General features: G+C 49.5%; 1 protein-coding gene across 1 annotated transcript in view; it reads right to left on the bottom strand.

Annotated features, from left to right (window-relative positions):
• Positions 1–3098, bottom strand: part of PPARGC1A (PPARG coactivator 1 alpha) — a 681503-nt gene extending 678405 nt beyond the window's left edge. Inside the window, exons 1-2 of the mRNA XM_024245518.3 lie at positions 2947–3098; positions 2294–2383 (exon numbers count right to left, since the gene is read on the bottom strand). The gene's annotated coding sequence lies outside the window, so the exon portion shown is untranslated. The remainder of the gene's footprint in view (positions 1–2293; positions 2384–2946) is intronic.
• Between the last annotated feature and the right edge of the window lie 10793 nt (positions 3099–13891).

A 13891-nucleotide genomic window follows, 5' to 3' on the forward strand; every position in this document is an offset into this window, starting at 1 on the left:
CCTGAGTTTCACGGCCCCGGGGTGCAGGTCGGAGGCACGCGCCTGGAAACTTGTCCTAACGCATCTGACTCCAGGACTGGGGGACGCGGCGCTGCCGAGGACGCCCGAATGCCGGCCGGGCTTGTGCCGGGTGCGTGGTTCAAACCTTTCGTACCCGCCTCAGTCCTCAAAGACGAGCAGGGCTTGGTTTCTGACTCATCGACAGACAGACAGACACACACACACACACACACACACACACACACTCACGCAGGCAGGCACGCGGACGCCCGCTCCTGGAGAGCTGGAGTTTGCGGAGCCGGAGGGGTCGTTGGCTCTCGGCAATCCTGGGCGGACGCGAGGAAGCGTGGAGAGCACCCAAGGCCCGCCAGGCGGGGCGGGATAGCCTGAAGAAAGCCACCGGCGCCGGCCACGGGCAGCCGGGCACCCTCCGGGCCCCGATCGTGCTTCTTCAGACCCCCAACTCCAGCGCCGGCCCGACCACCTCAGTAGCTCCTGCAAGTTTCTACTCGCAGCGAGGCCTCGTGTCTCCCGGCTGCCTCACCGCGAACCCTCACTCCGCGCGCCTGGGCTGCCCTCCCGCCCCGCCCGAACGGCCGGCGTACTTCCCGGGGGCAGCCCAGACGCCCCCACCCGCGGCGGCGGCCCGACGGTCTGCCCAGAGCTCGCCGCCGCCTCCCGCTGCTGTTGCCGCGGCGGCGGGAGCCTCTCCAAGGCTCCCCGGCGGCCCTTATGTATTATTGACTCGGATGGCCGCGGCGCTTTCTGGAGAGCCCACGCCGGAGAGAGAGGTCTTCACCTGGCAGCTAGTAGTTCGGCGATTTGTTTCTTGGAAACTTGGGGTGATGCGGGGGCGGCGGCGAACATTTTTCGGTTATTTGCTTTCGGGGTTTGGCTTCTCTGCCGGGAGCTCGCAGGAACGCGCTGCGCCCGGGGCCCGGGAGGGAGCGCGCCAGCGCCGGCGAGCGCGGCGGGCAGCCCCGCAAGGGGCCGAGGCTGGCTGGCGGGCTCCAGAGGAGAGGCGCCGCTGCGGCCAGGCGAGCCGGGCTGAACAGAGCTCTTTTCCTCGACACCCCCCACCCCTAGCAGGCCAGCTCCCCCCGCGGTGCGCACTCCGCGGGGCCCGGGAATCCCCGGCGCCCTGGACCGCCCACCGAGTTGCTAATGCCTTTCACCATTGCTCCTCCACCGCTCCTCTGGCCCCAACTTTCCCCAGCCCAGACACGCGAGCGCGCGCGCACACCCACACACAGACACACATCCGCGTGCACACACACACACACGCACACACATGCCTCCCCTGCCTCGACCCCAGCTCTACTTCCCCGCGTAGTTTGGAGATGACAGATGCCTGTAGACTTTCACCAAACAAGCAGTGGGGGCAGCAGACTACAACAGTTATTTAATTAAAAGGCATTTTTCCTCTATTTCTCGCTCCAGCTCCCAGAATAGCTTTTTCACCCCTAGACCCTGAGCACATGCCTGTCTCTCCAGGTTACCAGTGGCCCGCTGACATCCATCTCCTTCCACGCCCCCCTTCCGGCGTCTACCCCCAGCGTCCCTGGGCCCCCCGAGTCACACCGACACGCACACCTACAGGCCGGCGGCGTGGAGCGTCTAGGGCACGATGCAGCCGGACTGCATTGCACAGTCATCAAAGTTAAGTGTGTGTGTTTGTGGGGTGCTTGTGCGCCCCGGGGGAGGCGCGGGGTCAGGAGGAGCGGAGCCTCCACTCTGCACCCCACCCCCCCCCCCCACCTCCGCGGGTCAGGGGACGCCTCTACTTGAGATTGCAGCCATTTTAGGGAAAGAGGCCGCTCGGGCCCCGAGGGGAGTGGAGGGGGGACAGCACGTCGCGGGGGGCTTGCGGTTCTGCAGCCCCTCGGCGCAACTGGAAGGCGGGTAGGCGCCGGGCGCACAGGGGCGCGGCGCCCGCGGCGACTTGGGGAAGGTTGCGCTCGAGTTCCCTGGTTCTGCCTGGAGTTGTTCGGGGTGACGCGCCGGCTCCTGCCTCTTTCTCGGGTTCCCGCTGGGCTCGGAGGTGGTGGGGGAAGGTGTCGATGGCAGATTGGGCACGGGAGGAAAGCGACAGAACCTGGAGACTGGAAAGCTAGCGATGGGGGAAGGGGGGGTACCTCCTCTCGCCGGTTGGCGCTGACCCAGACAGTGCGACCCACTTGGCCCCCCATCATCCCCACCCCCTCCCGAGCCTCTGCCTCCCCACCGAGTACCAAGTGAGCGCGCGGCAGGGGGCAAGGGGCGCGACGCCGCCCGGCACCGAGCCACCCCTTACCTGGTTGGAAGGGGTTTCCCAGGAGGAGCCGTAGTTGTAAAAGAAGGAAGAGAAGAGGGTGTCTTCCGACAGCCCGCAGCCCGCCATGCTCTGGATGCAAATAAAATGAGGAAAGAAAAAAAAAAGCACACATACACAAAAGCAACCCAAAATTTTAAAAATCAAATTAAACCAATAAGCCAAGAAGAAATTCTCTCGAAAATAAAGAAAAGGAGGGGGAAGGGAATGGCAAAGGGAACGGAAACTCTCGGCGGTGCTCCCTCTCCGGGAGAGGAGGGATGCTCGGGCTGCCGCCGCCACCGCCGCCGCCGCCGCTGCCGCCTTCTCAAGACGGTACCTAGAGAGGTTCGTCCTGACTTGGGCAGCCGCCGCCGCCGCCTGTGCCGGCTGCGTGTGTGCGCGCGTGTGTGTGCGTGTGCGTGTGTGTGGTGTGTGCGCGCAGAGCGAGAGACCGCAGGGGAAGCGAGAGGGCGAGATAATGAGCGAGCCGGGATGGAGGCGCAGAGGCAGCGCGAGCGGGCGGGCGTGTGCGCGCGGGGGTGCGTGCGTGTGTGTGTGTGTGTGTGTGTGTGTGTTTTGTGTGTGTGTGCGCGCGAGCGCGCGCGAGCGAGCGCGCGCGTGTGGCTGGGTGTGCGTCTGTTTGGGGAGCTCACCGGAGAGCCGGGGCCGTCACGTGGGCGCGCTGACTCCGCCGGCTGCCGGGGACAGCCTGTACTACAGCCCCGGCCACTAAATCAGCCCGCGCCGCCAGACCTTCGCAGCCCGCGGCCGGCCGGCCGGCCGCCTTCTCCGACCTCCTCGCCATAGCCGACGGGCCATGCGCGTCCCGGGACTGCAGGGGGCGCGGGTGAGGCCGCGGGCAGGTGGATGGATGGGTGGGGAGTGGGCCGCCCTGAGCCCGGGAAGAGGAAAAATGCTCGAGGAAAAACACAGGCACCCCCGCTACGTCCCGCACCCTCCTGGCAAGCCTTCCTTCCACCCTGTTTGAAGATTTTTTTTTTTATTCCTAAAATTGCTTTTCCATGCAGAGACCCCCCTTCCAGCCACGGGAAAATTATTTTCACATAGTTGCTATGTCCCGCTTTTCTTGGTTTCGCCATCCCTCCAGCCCCCCGCGCGCGTGTCCACGCAGGCACAGACACACCGGTGCCTGCCTTCTCCCATTCCAAATGCAAACCCACTTCCTTTTGCCGGTTGCTGTAGTTAAGCTAAGTCAATGCTACATCAAACTAGGCTAGGCTGAGAGGACTGGAAAGTGGATTTAGGGGACAATACTGCCCCAGCAGGAAGAAAGGCTCTAGTTTGGCGTTCTGTTGATTTAACAGTTTAAAACGAAAATGGATTTTGTAGCTTCTGCACTAAAACTCAGGCCCCTTGAGTCACAATTATTTAAAGGGAGCTATTCTCTAAAGTCCATTATATGATATAAAAATGTAAACGGATATAATGTCGTCTCTCTCTCTCCTCACAAGATGGTATTTTAGAACTAAATCTTTCAGTCTTAATAATTGGGTGGCTGAAAGGTGTGTTTTTTTTTTTCCTGCAAAAAGACATTCTTTACTTGTTTCCCCTTACTCTTTATATAGGTATTTATGGAAAGTAAAATTCAAATAAAAACCAGCATATCTGTGTAAGATGCCCTTAGAAGTATTTGAATCCTTGCAAGAAGACTTGAAACAACCTCTTATAGGCAGTTTATATTGTTTTCTTTCTGAATCCCGTTTCCAAATGCTGCCTATTTTTATTCAAACCAATTGTGTTTTTCCAAGAGTTCACATTTCCACTTGTAAATTCCCCACTGGAGGTCGAAATCCTCTGTGAAATAAACATTTCCACAGCAACCCAGTGATGTCAGAAACATCGGCTAGTGATTTCAGAGGGGAAATAAAACAGGAGCAAAGAGTCGCTCTAGAAAGACAGTTCCTTCATCCTTGCGAATAGCATGCCTCCTACTAGAAATTCAGAAAACATTACTGGCTAAATACCTGTTTTCTTTTTCTGAGATTGACTTATTTTTCAAAGGCATGTCAAATGATATTTTTAAAAAAAAATGGGTCACCATCCTCTTTTCTGGATTGGTGAAGAATGGTGTTTCAAATCAGTGGTGCCTAACCACACTGGCCACTGTAGATTTTGATAAGGGGGGGGAAATATTTTTTCTAAAAATTGATGTTGGAGAGAACATTGAGAGATGAAATTTTATGTACTAACTTCAGGCCCAAATAATGCTGACTGACCTGGCTTCAAACTTACAATAGTTTTTTTAAAGTATTAGGCACACAGAAGTTCTATTCAGTTATTGAAATTGGTGCTGATCTCACCAATATTGAATAAAGGGGCTTCTCCATTGTTCCATCTATTGTTTCCTGTGTCTCCTGGCTGAGAAAAAGAAGGGAGGAATTCTTCATACTGCCCCTAATTCAATCCCCTTGCAGTCCCACCCCTCTAAACATTAAATGTAAAGAGACTGGATAATATTAAATTAGGCCCAATGCCTCCGTTTTCTTAGGCTTCCTGTCTAAATAACATTTATATAGAGCATTATAGAAATGTACACTTTGTAAATTGCTTTTCATACATACGTTAGCCCAAGTTAACATTCTGTTTCTGCAGCCACTCACTGATTCCCTGATTTTAGCTCAGTTCCCACATTCACACCAGTGGAAGTTCATTCTGTCTGTGTTATCCCATCCTCTATTTGTTGGATAAATGGATTCATTTCTCACAACAATTTTGGGAGAATCAGGACTCTTTATCTCCATTTTACAGTTGTGGAAAGAGGCTCAGAGATGCTAAATAAGCTAACCCAGGTCCCGCAGCTACAAAGTGATAGAAATTGAACCTAAACTTTGTGACCCCACCTACCTCTTTCTTCCAGATCTAACTGAGCCCATCACAGGCCTGCTCTTGTATGAACATTTCAGCCCCCTACATACCAGATGGAGTAAGTGATTCCAACCCTTTCCCCCCAATTGATGGCAAGTGTACCTTTGTGAAATGTCTTAATTTAAAAATTGATTGCATGTGCTCATCACTGTCCACAAGAGCCCTGTTAGGCAGCAATTATTAGTTTTTTTTTTAATAGACCAGGAAACTGAGGCTTAAGGAAAGACCCCCCTCCCCAAATCCCCCTCCTTCCTACAGCTAGTAAGTGGAAGAGCTGGGTCTTGAATCAAAGACTTCTGGCTCATGCCTCTCTTTCCCTGAACAAACACACAGGAAAACAGATACATGGATCCACCTAGCAGGCCCAGGGTCTGCAGAGGCATCCAGGGATAAAGAGGAAGGAACAGGTTTAAAAGAACCTCCTCTGGGCACAAACAGGGGAACGCTGTATAAAAGTCTCACCTCCAGCCTCAAACATTTGTTTCCCATCAAGCCTCCAGCTCTGTCTTTTTTAAACAGGAAAGCCCCCAAAGACGGCCACCTGAGTAGTTTTGTGATAAAATGCCTCCTTCCCTGCTTACCCCCTCTCCCTGGCAGCTCTGCCACCCCAAAAGAATTCTGCCTTCCTTGATAAATTTGCTCACCTGGCATTACCACAGTAACATGGAGGTTTGTTTGCTAGTTCCCAGCAACATAAAACAAGCTGCCACCCCACCCCCTACCCTCACCGGGGCCCAGAACAGATGGAGACAGCCCTTTGGGAAGCAGAGGGAGCCGTAAGCTCATTGAGAAAAGATCCCTCCAGCCACCTTGCCAACTCCTTGCTGTGCAGTATTCAGAAGGCTGAAGATGGAAACCCAAAACAGAAAGCTTTCGATTTCCAGATCCGCTGTGGTTGTTTCTCTCAAGACAAACCAAACTTTCTTCTGCACGTATTCCCCTATCATATTGCCAAGTCACAATTTGTCACTTTGAAAATATGGAATTTGTTGAACTGATATCATCCTATTAGTGAGAAATCCATCTTTATTCATAAATACTTTCCACCCAAGAAATAAGTTTTGCATTAATCTTGTATTGGAAATTAGTTAATAGTCCAGATGATGTGGGGTGTTTTCCTTGTTTATAAATGAGGTGCATTAACACTCTCGTACCACTAGGGTATCATTTAGCCAATGACTGCTCGGCTCTGCAGATGCAAGAGGCCAAATTCTTGTAGATGTGAATAAAAAATGATCATTTTGGCTAAAACTGCAGATGGGAAGCAGGTGTAATGTACAGAAGAAGTCGAATTCATTCCGTCTCTTTCCTTTATTAAAGTCTATTAATTTGTCTTATTTAAAAAAGCATTCTGAATGCAAACACATGTGTTAACTTGAGGCAAAGTGAAAACCAGTATGATTCCTGCCTTCAAGAAGTTTACAGTCTCAACAAGTGTTTGGTCTATTAGGATTTGGGCTTGCCACTATTCCTTTGAAACTGTTTAAAAGTTTACATCTCATCGAAATCATAATTACCCTGGGGAAAGATTAAAATTAAGAAGTTGTGAGACACGGAAATGTCAGGAGGGCAAAAGGAATGTATAACAGAAGAGGAAGTTACCTTTTGTGGAAAACACGTGATGCCAAGGCCAGGGAGGAGGGTGCAACAGTTAATGCAAAAAGAAACTGAGGCAGGGCCGGGCGCAGTGGCTCAAGCCTGTAATCCCAGCACTTTGGGAGGCCGAGGCAGGAGGACCGCTTGAGGTCAGGAGTTTGAGACCAGCCTGACCAACGTGGTAAAACCCTGTCTCTACTAAAAATACAAAAATTAGCCATGTGTGGTGGTGCACACTTGTAATCCCAGCTACCTGGGAGGCTAAGGAGGGAGGATCACTTAGATCCAGAAGGTGGAGGTTGCAGTGAGTTGAGATGCCACTGCACTCCAGCCTGAGAGACAGAGTGAGACGCTGTCTCAAAAAAAAAAATCAAGAAAAGAAACTGAAGAAGAAATGAACCTCAAAACAGCTATAGCAGTAATAATAACAAGTACTTAGTGAATGCTTCTAATGTGCCAGGCATGATATACAGCACATAACAATCTCTTTTGCTTTGGGCTTCCTTGAGAAAAGGATTGGAGTGCAAGTTGTTTATTTGGGAGGTAAGGAAGTAGGTAAGGAAGGTACTTACACAGGTAAGGAAGTAGGAGAAATGAGAGAAAGAAGTGGAGGAGGCTGTAAGGAGCGCAACTATGGGTAAGAAGAGTTTAGTTCTGCTTGGAACCCTCTGGGAGGCAGTGTGGAATGCACAGTCTAGACTCACCCTCCTGGAAGCGTGAGGGGCTGGGGTATTTGCTGATCTTCCACCTCCTCAGTGGAAGGCTACTCCCAGGTGTTGGTCACTCCCGGGCACATCCCACCTGTGGCCAGCACAGGCAAAGTGGGGTCTAGCAGCCAGAGCAAGTCCTCGGGCAAAGGGGTGCTGCTGCTGATGGAATCTGGGAAATTCATAGAAATGGTCATGCGTGGAAACGGTCAGGGCTGAGTTGGGACCAACAGCATCCGCGACACAAACATTAACTCATTTAATTTTACCAAAACCTTATGAAGTGGGAACGATTACATTTCCAGTTTCTCCCAGGAGAACACAATCTAAGAGAGTGAGGAGTGGCATCTGTTGTTTTTACCCAGCTAGTGTCGGTTCCCTCTTCTGGGAACAGCCCCCTGCTCTTCCTTTGAGAAACATTCCCTTCCCCATCTCTGTGATCTGACCTCACTATCTCACTCCAGGGATGTGCAGGGGAACCCAGCTGACGGGATGAGAGCTCTCCCTCTCCAGAGCCATAGAGATTTTCACCAGAGCCATAGAGAGGCGTGCTCTCTCTGCTGGGAGAGCAAGGCTGGGAGAATGTGTAAGCCTGGCGCTCTTCCAGGCCATTTGACTCCCACCGGAATGAACCCAGCTGCTTAAGAATGAAGCCAGCTCAGAAGCAAAGACAGCCCGAGAGGAAGCACTGCAGATTCCTGACTTAGATCCTTTGAGCAACTGGATCCAGCCCAACCTGAAGCTAGACACCTCCCTGGACTTTCTAAGTGTGTAAGCCAATAAACGTCTCCTCATTATAAGCCAGTTTGAGCCTGATTTATAGAAGTTAAGCATCTTGGCCAAGATCGCACATCTAACAAGTGTGGAGTAATATTCAGATCCATACAACCCTAATTCCATATGTGCTAGGGTTCTTAACCACCATGCTGTATAGTGGCAAATAGCATCTATGGCTGGACAGAGCTCAGAGCCACATCCTTTCATTGCCTGGCCCTCACTGGGAGTCTCTTCCCTTCCAGAAGCAGCTGCCAATTTTTTTAACAGAGTGATTGATCAGGGTACATCTCAGTTTTGTTTGTTTGTTTGTTTTTGACTGTTATGGAGGCAAACATCTCAGCTTTATTTGAATCATTTGTTGCATCAAATCATTAAAAGTCTGGACATGTCTCGATCACTTGGTGAAAGGCTGGAGTGGAGGTGAGAGAAAGTGTAAAAAGAAAATAGGGAATTAAGGCCAGGCACGGTAGCTCACGCCTGTAATCTCAGCACTTTGGGAGGCTGAGGCAGGCGGATCACTTGAGGTCAGGAGTTCGAGACCAGCCTGGTCAATGTGGTAAAACCTCATCTCTACTAAAAATACAAAAAAAAAAAAAAAATTAGCCAGGCATGGTGGTGGGTGCCTGTAATCCCAGCTACTCAGGAGGTTGAGGCAAGAGAATCGCTTGAACCTGGGAGGCGGAGGTTGCAGTGAGCCCAGATTGTGCCACTGCACTCCAACCTGGGTGACAGAACAAGATTCCATCAAAAAAAAAAGAAAGAGAGCGAGAGAAGAAGAGGAAGAAAAAGAAGGAGAAGGAGAAGGAAGAAGAAGGAAGAAGGAAGAAGGAAGAAGGGGAAGGGGAAGGGGAAGGGAAAAGAAGGGAGAAAATAGGGAATTAAGACCTTCAACTCTTGCCTTTTTTCTGATGACCCAATCAGGAGATATTTTTGGACAACCTCTGTATTAGTCAGGACTCAGTAGCAAGTGACAAAAACCCAACTTCAGTGGCTAAAACAAAACAAAAAAAAGTTTTAAGAACTTTAATGGTTCTCCTGACTGAAGAGCCCAGGAGTAGGGGTGTTTTCAGGCAAGGCTGATCTATGCAAATCTCAAACAGTGTCAACAACCCAATTTCTTGGCTTTGCTTGCCTTTGGGATAACTTCATTTTCCATTCCACATGGAGCCCCCAATATCACTGGCTCACCTCTTCCTTTGTATCAGTGGTCCTAACAGAAAGAGAGTAGACAGATGAGATAGATGTGCATCCCTCTCTCTCCCTCCCTCCCTCTCTCTCTTTCTCTCTCTCTCTCAACAATCCAGTCAAAAATCCTTAGATCCTAAAACATTGGCTCTGGTTGGGTCATGTTCCCATCTTTACATTAATTATGGTAACCAGTGGGATGCAATGCTCTCTGATTGGCCAGGCTTGAGTCTCATGCCCATCCCTGGCTCTAGAAGTCCATAACACCAAAGCAAATAAACAGACTGAAGAAGACGTAGCTCCCCAGAGGAAAACTGGAGCACAGTCTGTGTATCTGGTACTTTTGGGAGAATGATGATTGGATGTCAAGCAGGAAAAAATGGCAGTCATCCACATCACACCTACTATGTGCTCTGCACTGTGGATAACATGATAGAGGGTACGTGACCGCTTTTTTGTCTTTAAGGAGCACATGCTATGTTCAGAAAAAAAGTATCACTACCTGTAGAACAACAAATAAAATATATAATAATAAATGAAGTTCACTGATGAGCATATCACAGGTTATTTGCAGGCAACAGAATTCACTTCAGATACTTTAGGCAGAAAGTCTTAGGTAACTCATATAATTTCCAGGAGGGTTAGAGAATTGGGTTTGGATGCTACAAATAGGAACAAAGCTGCCAGGAAAAAAAGCTATATGACAATAGACTGGACACCAGAAACTCTACCACCCACGGTCTCGGAAGAACAGGAAGCTTGGTAACCTCATTTGCCAGAACATCTGATCTCCCTGTACTTAGCAGTTGCCATACATTGTGCACTTCTGCCTGTAAGACTGGAGAAGTTGTGTTTGCCTGGAGGCACCTTGGTCATGTGGGTGACCTGCAAAAGGTACCTGCAAAAGGTTCTAGGAAATGTTGTTTTTGGCTCTCCAGCCTCTATGAATCACAGAGTTGGTAGGAGAATGTTGCAATGGAAACCGAACGAGTTAATTTACGATATCTGCCATAGAGCAGGTGACAGGAGTTCAGTGGAGAGAAGAAGATAAAGGCCAAGATCCAATCATCTGTCGCATTGGTTGTCTGACATTTGCCAAAAAATCAGAGGATATAGATGCCGGGGGTAAAATGTCCACAGAAGCCACACCTGGTCCATACCTCCAAGTTCTGGCTGCCATTCGAAGACAGATGATGGCAAGTTGTGTTTGCCCATGGGCAGATGATCAGGAAGAAGTCTGGACTATGTTGTATGAACCATCTTGACACCTCCCTCCCCTTCAATATCAATATCCAATGTCTCTCCTTAAGTGCTTCCCCTTCTCTCTACTTCCACTCAGTCACCTAGGCTGGGCTACCTTTCTCTTCTGTCAGGACCTTATGGTAGATTCCTAATAGGTCTTTTTGCATCCATTGTGACCCAGCCATTCTTCATCCTGCAAAAAGAATAATGTCTTCAAAGTGCAAATCTAATCATAGCCCGCTTCAGTGGCTTTCATTGCTCTTTGGATCAAAACCCAAATCCTAAAAATGACCCCTTTCAGTTCCTCTAATCTAGACACCTACCCCAACCCCAAGTCTGACATAATTTTCCATAATCCCACGGGGCTTTCTAAGGCGTTACAAGGCCCCTTGTGATCAGATTCCTACCACGGACCTCTCCAGGCTCGTCTTAAGTGACTTTTTTCTTTGCTCCTTCTCAAAGGCCTCCCAACTCACAGAAGGTCTCAGTGTGGCCAGCTCACTTAAGCTCTCAGAGACGTCAGATTTTTCCACCTCAGTGTGGCTTTGTCCCTGCTGTTCCCTCTGCCTGAAGAAGCTTTCCCACCCTTCCTGCCTGCCTAAGACCTTCTCAGACTCTAGAGTAGAGGTCATCATTTTGGGGAAAGTCTTTTGTCACGGTCCCAGAGGAAAGCCCTTTCATCTCTTCTCCTGGTTTCTGCCACTCCTCTGTTCCATCTCCCACCAGCTGGTCTTATTCACTGTGGTTTTCCTCACCTAGCACAGAACCTACTCAACACAAGTTGACTGAACAAGACCAAATAAACGTTAAAAAGAAGGAAAAAAAATCCCCCTACACAGAAAGCAGTAATAAAGAAAATGTGTTCTACTACCACCTTAAGACCTCAATTAATGTGCTTTTCTCCTCATGAATCCTTGCTTCCAAGCAAACAGAATCTGACAGGCCGAATTAAATCATTTATCTTTCTAGTTCTCTGCCTTGGTTCTAACACTAGTGAAAAAGCCCTGATATTTCATAAGAAACTGGCAAAAGCAAGAGCTACGGCCTGGTACCTTGACTTTATCTGGTGCTGCAACCGATATATACATGTGTCAGGAGAAAACATTCATTTCCAATGCTTCTTTTACCTAGATGGAATTAAATGCCAGATTACCATATTTGATCATTTTGTTTTCTCACCTACGCCCTAAGGAACCTGTGTATGTGTGTGTATGTGTGTGTGTGTATGTGTGTGTTTGTGTGTGTGTGTGTGTGTGTGTGTGCGCGCGCGCGCATGCGTGGGCGCGCCAACCAGGTTATTTAACTCCATACGTGGCTACAGCTACAAATTACAGTGCAAACAGCCTTAGTGACAAAAACACGACCAGAAATGCTTAAAACTTCTGCTAAATGTTATGTTCCAGTTCCTTCTTATACATTTTAATGTCTTTTGATTTGGAGTGACCTATGGGTTTCAGCCATGGGCCAGCGAGGAAACAAAAGATCATTTCCACTCTGCCCTGTATAATTAAATACCTAGATGAAGTTTTCTCTGGTTCTGCTTTCAGAGCCAAACAACGCTTGTTTGCATTCCATCATCATATATAAACACCCACGGGCCAGGAGAATTTACCTTTGCTGTTCTATCGCTAGACCCTTAAATCATGGCATCCTGACCGCATTTAAGCATATCAGAGAGGCCTCTGGTTACGAAGCCTGCAATGTTTATTTTTCTTTAAATCACAAAAATATCCTATTTACAGTCCACTATTTGGAAAGGGATAACATGGATACAGACACTTCATAGATAATCCCTGCATCTCGTCTACAGATTCAAACATCTGTTTTTCTTCAAACCTTTGTCTCAGAGATGCTGAGTAGTCACTAAAGGGAGTGGTTTGGATTCCCCTCTGCTCGCTTCTCCTGCGGAGATCTGGAGGGTGAGACCCCAGTGAGATGGCGTCGGGGTCAGACAGAGAGAAGGAAGACAGTGAGGAAAGGCGACGATGAGTTGGGGACTTTGTGCAGCCGGAAGCAACCTGAGAGGCTCCACAAGCCATGTTCACGCAAGGGCTCCTTGGGCACAAATCACCTGGGGGATTTCATCACAGTGAAGATTCTGGCTTGGTAGGGTTGGACAGGGGCCTGAGATTGTGCATCTACTAGCAAGCTCCTGGAGGCTGCTGCTGCTGCTGGCTGGGGCCTGCAATGTGAGTGTTGAGGAAATTTAAACCTCAGGCTCTGAGTCAGACAGGCCTGGCTGGGAATCACCCCCTGGGTAGCTGGGCACTCTTGGGCAAATTTCTTAATTCTCTAGGCCCTTACACTGATAGGATTCCTTATCAGTGTAACAGCAATGATAGTACCCATTGAGCAGGTCTGCACGTGAGGGGTTCAGTGTAATGTCTGGCGTGCCAGAAAGCCATCTGGTTAGCGTTGCTTATTGTTACCTGATTCAGAGACTTCTTGGAGTGAGGCATGTTAAAGGTGACAGAAGGAGGACCAGAGCCTAACTCCCCAACTCCCTGGGAAGTACGCCTTGCCTATTTCATTATTTTATTATTTTAAATATTTAGACTTTTCTTGGTTGTATTTTCTCATTACACATAATAATACAGATTTGTGAAAAGAAAGAAAAGGAGGAAGATAGGGAGGTAAAGACAGAGGGAGGGAGAAAAGAAGGAACAGAATTAAATTAGAAAAAGGCCAGATGCTGTGGCTCATGCCTGTAATCCCAGAATTTTGGGAGGCCAAGGCAGGTGGATCACCTGAGGTCAGGATGTTCAAGACCAACCTGGCCAACATGGTGAAATTGCGTCTCCACTAAAAATAAAAAAAAAATTAAAAAATTAGCTGGGCGTGGTGGTGGGCACCTGTAATCCCAACTACTAGGGAGGCTGAGACATGAGAATCACTTGAACCCAGGAAGCAGAGGTTGCAGTGTGCCAAGATCATGCCACGGCACTCCAGCCTGGGTGACAGAGCAAGACTTCATCCTCAAAAAATAAAATAAAGGCTGGACGCGGTGGCTCACGCCTGTAATCCCAGCACTTTGGGAGGCCGAGATGGGCGGATCACGAGGTCAGGAGATCGAGACCATCCTGGCTAACACGGTGAAACCCCGTCTCTACTAAAAAGACAAAAAATTAGCCCGGCGTGGTGGCGGGCACCTGTAGTCCCAGCTACTTGGGAGGCTGAGGCAGGAGAATGGTGTGAACCCGGGAGG

The sequence above is a fragment of the Pongo abelii genome, chromosome 3, assembly GCF_028885655.2.
Source record: "Pongo abelii isolate AG06213 chromosome 3, NHGRI_mPonAbe1-v2.0_pri, whole genome shotgun sequence".
In the NCBI taxonomy this organism is placed as follows: Eukaryota; Metazoa; Chordata; class Mammalia; order Primates; family Hominidae; genus Pongo; species Pongo abelii.